We start from the raw sequence: 7,114 nt of genomic DNA on the forward strand, positions 1-7,114 counted from the left end.
CATGGTGGCTGGAAGTATGGTGGTGTGCTCAGACATGATGCTGGCTACATCTTGATCAGAAGGCAACAGGAAGTAGACTGAATGAAGCTTAAGCAAAGGAGACCTCAAAGCCCGCCCCCACAGTGACACACTTACTTCACCAAGACCACACCTCTCAATAGTGCCATTCCCTATAAGCTTATGGGGGCCAATTACATTTGAATAACGTAAAGCAGTCCAACTGCTTCTTTCACATTTTCCCATTCTCCTTTTGCCTCCAAACTGAGTTAGATCAAGTATGGGGAAAGCCTGCCTCCATGCAGTTATTATCCAAACTAATAAAGGGTGGATTTCCACTCTGGCTATATCTAAAATTTGTTCCAGCCCTTTAAATTATGTAGGGATTTCCCCAAGACTCACTGACTCACTTCATTTCTTTTGAGGCTAACTTTACTGTGTCAGCTCCCTTTTCCCACAAGTAGGCTACATAGGATGAATCCTTCTCTCCTCTTTGTGAGCAGAATCTTGTCTTACTGGCTGCAGCTCTGTTCTTGTGAAGAGTCTAGATTCCACTTCAGTGTTATTGGTTAAACCGCTAGGGGTAACCTTAACCTTACTGCAGTTACTGGTAGAGAGACCTTGGTGTTAAGGCATCTGATTGGGCCCTTATCAGCTGCCTCTACTACTCTTCTAGAAGACCCAAGTTCAGTTCCCAGCACCTACATTAGGCAGCTCCCACCACTCAGCTCCACGCCCTCTTTTGGCTCCCCTGGATGCAGCACTCTCACAGTTCAATCCCACATAAAAGAGTCGCATTATACATCTCAACACATTTATCCTTACATGAACACGCACATGTATGCACACACACATAAATGAAAAAATAACAATTTGAAGAATCAGACCAGGCATGTTGCGGCATCCCAGTTCTTAGGAAGCAGAGCCGGGAAGATTGTTGTGAGTTTGAGACCAGCCTGATCTACACTGTGAATTCCAGGTGGGGCAAAGCTACATAGTGAGACCCTCCCTTTCAACAAATAAACAAACCAATAAATAATAAAACTTAAGTAATCAAAATTATTTTTTAAGAAGGAAGAAAAAGTCAAAGATGGAAGTCTTAGTGAAGGAGAAAACCTAGCTCCACTGTGGTTGGATAAATGTGTATTCTTTTTCCAGAGAATCAGAAATCCCTGATCTCTACTGCCAGCTTGGTCTACAGAACAAGTTCCAGGATAGCCAGAACTACACAGAGAAACCCTGTCTCAAAAACAAAAATAAAAGTCCTGAAGGCTGAATCTGACTGAGTATGGCGCTCACGATTATAATCCCAGCACTCAGGAAGTGGAGACAGGAAGACTGCCTTTAATTAGAGACCAACCTGGACTACAGGGATGAGATCACAAGCACGGGTCAGGCTTTGGGATTAGTCACGCCCCGCCCCGCCCCCCCTGCTGCTTCCTCCCCTCCCCCCACCCATGCTGCAATTATCAGGTTCCCTGCTGAGACCATTATCACAGGGAGGTCAGGAAAACCTCTGCTTCAGCTGCGGGTTCCAAAGCAATCTGATTTACTGACCTACATCTTATCTACCTTTGAAAGCTACAAAGTAACTGGCAGAAGCCATCGGGCTTGTTCCTCAATTGTTGTAATGCCTTATCTTTGCAGTCTGAAAAGTGCCCCTCTACTGTCTGTAAAAGGAAGGAAATTCCTTCAAGGTGAACATTGCTGTCAATCTACAGTCCAGTCCTCCTTTGTGGGTAGCCTGGGTAACTAGAGGGGATTTCACCTAAAATCTGGTCTCAGTGTTTCTCTATTGACCCTGAAAAGATTCATCATTGTTTAAAACAAGTATCATACAACCAGCCAAGACCACACAATCTCAATGAGTCCCATTCTCAAGAAAAACAAAACAAAACCATGAATGAATGACTGAGTGAATGAATGAGTTTTCAACAATAGCTCGCAAGTACTTTCCTACTTGTAAGAAGTTTCCATCTGTCAAACTTCATCAGAGCTTCAGTTGGAAATGACTGGATGAGACCGGTATGGTCCTGCTCAGTGGGACTAGTATTAATCCCAAAGATTGGAGAAAACCCAGTGACTCAAATGATCATGACCAAATTAATTAAAGCAAGCAATTAATTAAGGCAAGCTTTTTTTTATTCCTATGCACTGGCTGCCTCTAAGGTAGGGTTTGAGCGGGGTAGGGGTTTCCAAATGGGGGATTTGAGGAGCAAAATAGGTGGGGTTACAAGAGCAGAGAGCATAAGCATAAGAAGTTAGTCACAGCCAGGCAGTGGGGGTGCATGCCTTTGACCCCAGCACTCAGGAGGCAGGGGCAGGCACATCTCTGTATTTGAGGTTGAAAGACCCACAGAGTATGGACCTTCATGTTCCTACTCAGGAAAGGTGACACCCCAAATCATTCATGAAAATCTGTCTTGATGCAAACTGCATGAGGAATTTTTATTACAAGTGCACTGGGGTCCACAGTCATACACCATGCAGGGGTAGAGGACTGAGAACCCCAAGTATAGAATTGAGACAGCTTTTATAGAATTTACAACAAAGCCCATCGTAACCAATCATCTCATAGCATCAAGAGCCCGTGCAGTGCAGGCCAATCAATTTAAACCAATTATTTTAAATCATCCAAGCCCGCACTTTATAGACCAATCAGTTTTCTATAGCCCCGGAGGTCTGGATTTGCATGGGCTCCTAGACCTTTTGCCTATTTACTGGCAGAGAATAGGGTCTGGAATTTAAGGTATTTAGGGCTTTTTAGATAGTATTTTTAAACTTTTAGCTTCCTGGGGTCATTGGAGAGTTAGGCTGTATTTTCCATCCTTTCAAGGTCAGCTTGGTCTACAGAGAGAGTTCCAGGACAGGCTCCAAAACAATACAGAAAAATGCTGTCTCAAAGAGAGAGAGGTATATAGTATAAAGATAAAAGTCCAGAGGCAAAAGGTAGATGGGATAGTTTAAGTTAAGAAAAGCTGGCTAGAAATAAGCCAAGCCAAGGCTGGGCATTCATAAGAAAGAATGAACCTCCATGTGATTTATTTGGGAGTTGGGTAGTGGGCCCCCAAAGAGCTAAGAGTAAAGAATAATAAAACAACCAGCTACAGATGTCTTTGTACCTACTGTGTGTGTACCTAGTACCTGTGGAAACCAGAGGAATCCATTAGATTTCCTGGAACACAGTTGTGAGCCATCATCACATGGGGCTGGGACTGAACTTGTGTCTCTGGAAGACACTTAACCGCTGAGCCAGCTTTTCATTCCTTTAACTTTATTTTTAATTGTGTGTGTGTGTGTGTGTGTGTGTGTGTGTGTGTGTGTGTGTGTGTACACTGATGAACCAGCCCACCTCCATCTTGGGCTAAGAGGCCATATCATAGTAAAGACAAACTAAGCTCTTTCCTCTTTATGATTAAACCTTGTTTCTCAATGCCCAGCAACCTTTCCTTACTCCTTACTCCATGCTTGCTGTATAGTTGGGCGTTTGGCCCCTGGAATCCTCCTCCTTCTCTTGTTCCTCTCCAAAGCATAGCTTTCTCTCTGCCTCCCAGTCCCTACTATCCTTTCTCCTGCCTAGTTATTGGCCATTCAACTCTTTATTAGGTGCTTTAAACAGGCACAGAAACACAGCTTTACAGAGTTAAACAAATGCAACATAAAATAATGCAACACATCTTTGCATCATTAAACAAATATTCCATAGCATAAACAAATGTAACACATCTTTAACTAATATTCTAAAACAGATATCCACTTGGGCAAATACACATACAGTAAAATAACTTTAAAATGTTAAACTAAAAGAAAAAAACTAAGACACTAGAGAAATGTAAACACAGGGGTGGTGTCAGGGGCACTGTCTGAATGACTGCTTTAGTTTATGGTATTGTACTTTAGATTCAGTAAAATGTTCTGGATAACTATTAATAATAAATTATCCCAGCTAGTTGTGGAGGTTCACACCTTTCATCCCAGCACAGGCAGGCAGAACTCTGTGAGTTCTTGGCCAGCCAGGGCTATATAACTCAGTAATAATACTAACATTATTATCATTTATCCCCCATAATCCATAGGGATTGTGGAAATATTTTTTAGGAGCTCTGCAGGTATAATGTCTGCCAGTGTGCTGTGAAGGCAGTGTATTAATGGATTCACTAGACCCAAGATAAATGATAAATGGGTAAATGGGTGTTTTATTGGGGAACGAATTACACAGATAGTAAAGAATTGCTGCGGCATTCTTGCTTCAGAGGAGGGGGGGTGGGAGAGATGAGAGGGAAGGAGGAGAGAGGGGAGGGGGAAGAGGAAGGAGGGGGAAGAAAAAAGAAGAGGGGAGGGGAGTAGGGGAGAGGGAGAGAATACACACCTGCCTCTATCTTCTCTACCTTTTTACCCTCCTGGTCAAGTACACACCTGAAGCCACGCCCAAAGGGGTGTGGCCATTAACACAAATGACTGGCACGGTGAGATGCTACTACAATTCCCCTTTCAGTCTGAAGAATGTTTTAAGCCTGATGCAAAAACTATATACAATGATGAAGTATATTCCAGGAAAAGGAAAGGTAAAAACATACACAAATTAAATTAAAACCTACAACCAGCAAGAGCAACATTGAACAGTAGACACATAATACAATGATCCCAGCCCTTGAGAGGTCAACACTTGGTTGTGTGCAAGTTTACAGTCACCCTGGGCTATATGAAATCCTGTCTTTCTTAAATGAGGGGGAAAAAAGTTTGAAGCCAGACTGGTCTCAAACACTCCATCCTCCTGTCTCAGCCTCCCTGGCACTAGGATTATAGACCTTCATCATCATGCCTGGCTACTTGGATGATAAACCTTCATCATTATGCCTGGCTACCTATTCCCTCCATCATTTCTGGATTACTCATTACGAAACAAGGCAAACAGATGTGATACTGCCTTGCTCAGGAGAAATGCCCTGGGGAATAATGTGACTTGTTCAGAACAAGAGGAAACCTTTTTTTAAAATCACTGTCTTTCCCTTGTTGTTTGAGTGTATACATTCAGACCAGTCTCATTCTCAATCTGAGTACATGGCTTTCAAAGTTGTGTATCCACAGAGAGGAAACAGAATTAGCTCCCTGCCCATCCTCCTGTCTGTGTTAGGGCAGCTGCAGGGTGTGGCCCTAAAGATTCAGATTTCAATTTGTGAGCTTTCCCTTGGGGCTTGAAATCCCTCCCTTCCTGCCTTGCTACCTGGATGGGTAGGGTAGGTGATACTGCCTAGGTCTCCTTCCTCCCTTTGCAGGCCTAGTCTCCAGCTGTGTGCAGCTTCCAGCACAATGGGAGATGAGCACCTCTTCCCACTTAGTGACATTCTGACATGCAATGGGACATCCCTGGTATAAAATATAAATTATTTCAGTATGAGTGAGCAGGAGGCATCAGGCCCCTCTCTTCTGGCTGGAAGCGAGGACTTGTTTGTTTTAACACTGAGACTGGAAAGTGATAGGCAATCTGTGATATGACCCGAAGCCATAATGAGAATAGCCCCAGAATAGTGTTTAGATAAAGCCTCGGGTCCTAAAGCAATAGGGTGGAGGATCTTTGAAAAGGGCTGTGCTAGATTATGCATCTCTGAAGTCCTGCCCTATTGGAAAAAGAGGGTCGGGATTTTTCAGGGTTGGAGATTTAAAAGTCACTGCCTGGCACCAAATCAGCACAGCTATTTTTGCTGTCATCCCTTTCTGTAGGACGGCATATTAAACACAGTTTTGTTTTATCTAGTCTTTTGACTTTATTATTATAGAGTGAGGAATGTAGTATGCATGCATGCATGCATGCATGTATATATGTTTAAGATAAGGACTCACCATGGAGCCCTGGCTCACTTTGTAGACCAGGCTGGCCCCTAACTCACAGAGCTCCACTTGCCTCTGCCTCTCAAGTGCTGGGAATGAAGGTGGCCAACACTATGCCCGGTTGGAGGATCTTATTTCCCATAGCAAAAGTGTTCTCCAGGCTTCCCACACGTGTCATTTCTGATAATCCCATGTGGAGGTGGTATCCACAGAACAGTGAAACTCCTGTCTATGCAATCAATACTCCAGTTTCAGCTCAGTGTCTCCTCAGCTGGATCAGTGGGTACACAGTGAATCTTGTCTGGCTGATGCTGAAGGAATGGACCCACTGAGATGTCCAAGTTCTTGAGTTCCATAATGAAGCTTTGGACTCAGGCCATATGGCTGATGAAGGAATGGGCTGGACGCCTGGACCTGAGCCTGCACATGCCATTTACATATTCATGAGTCACCTGCCTCTCTCATTTGGAGAGCAAGTGCCCTTTTCTTGTGCATGCTGTTTTATTACATGTAGCTAGCCATGAGTGTCTGGTCTGTTGTCTGTCTGCTATGTCCAGTCTTCCTTTATCATTGGTTTATTTTCCTTTAAAAACTTTTTATTTGATCAGGCATAGTAGTGCATACCTTTAATCTCAGCATTCAGGAGGCAGAGGCAGGTGGATCTCTATGAGTTTGAAGCTAGCCTGCCTAGTCTACAGAGTGAGTTCCAGGACAGCCAAGGCTGTTATATAGAGAAACCCTGTCTTGAAACACACACACACACACACACACACACACACACACACACACACACACACACTGGGGGGTGGGGGTGGGGTTCCATGTCCCATGGGAAAAGGACTGGTTGGGGCAGCCAGGAGCAGTGCTAGCCAAGGTACCCCTACCTCTAGGACGCAGGAAGATTGGAATGCCAACACACTTAGTGTCTCAGCAATTTACTCTCTGTGGGACTATGGGCTGCTATCCAGACCCTCAGTGTTTTTTTGGTTTTGTTTTTATTTGCTAACTAGGAGGAATGAACATCCTTCCCTCATGTTTGGGGTAGCATACTGTTAGCAGGATCCTGGGCGGAACCCTTTCATGAGCTGTGGTTCTGGGAGCCAGTGAACTCCCTAATGGACGTGGGTCAGGCTGTCCATGTCTGCTCAGCTTCAGCCCTAACCGGATTATCTGGGCATCTGGCTCCAGTTCTGGCAGGTTCTCTTGCTGTTCCCCTGCTCTCCACATGGCAAGGCCTGCTGATTGATGCTGATTATGTCCTCATGACGCATGGCTGAGTTTTCCTGGT

This window comes from Phodopus roborovskii, unplaced genomic scaffold, assembly GCF_943737965.1.
Source record: "Phodopus roborovskii unplaced genomic scaffold, PHOROB, whole genome shotgun sequence".
NCBI classification, from domain to species: Eukaryota; Metazoa; Chordata; class Mammalia; order Rodentia; family Cricetidae; genus Phodopus; species Phodopus roborovskii.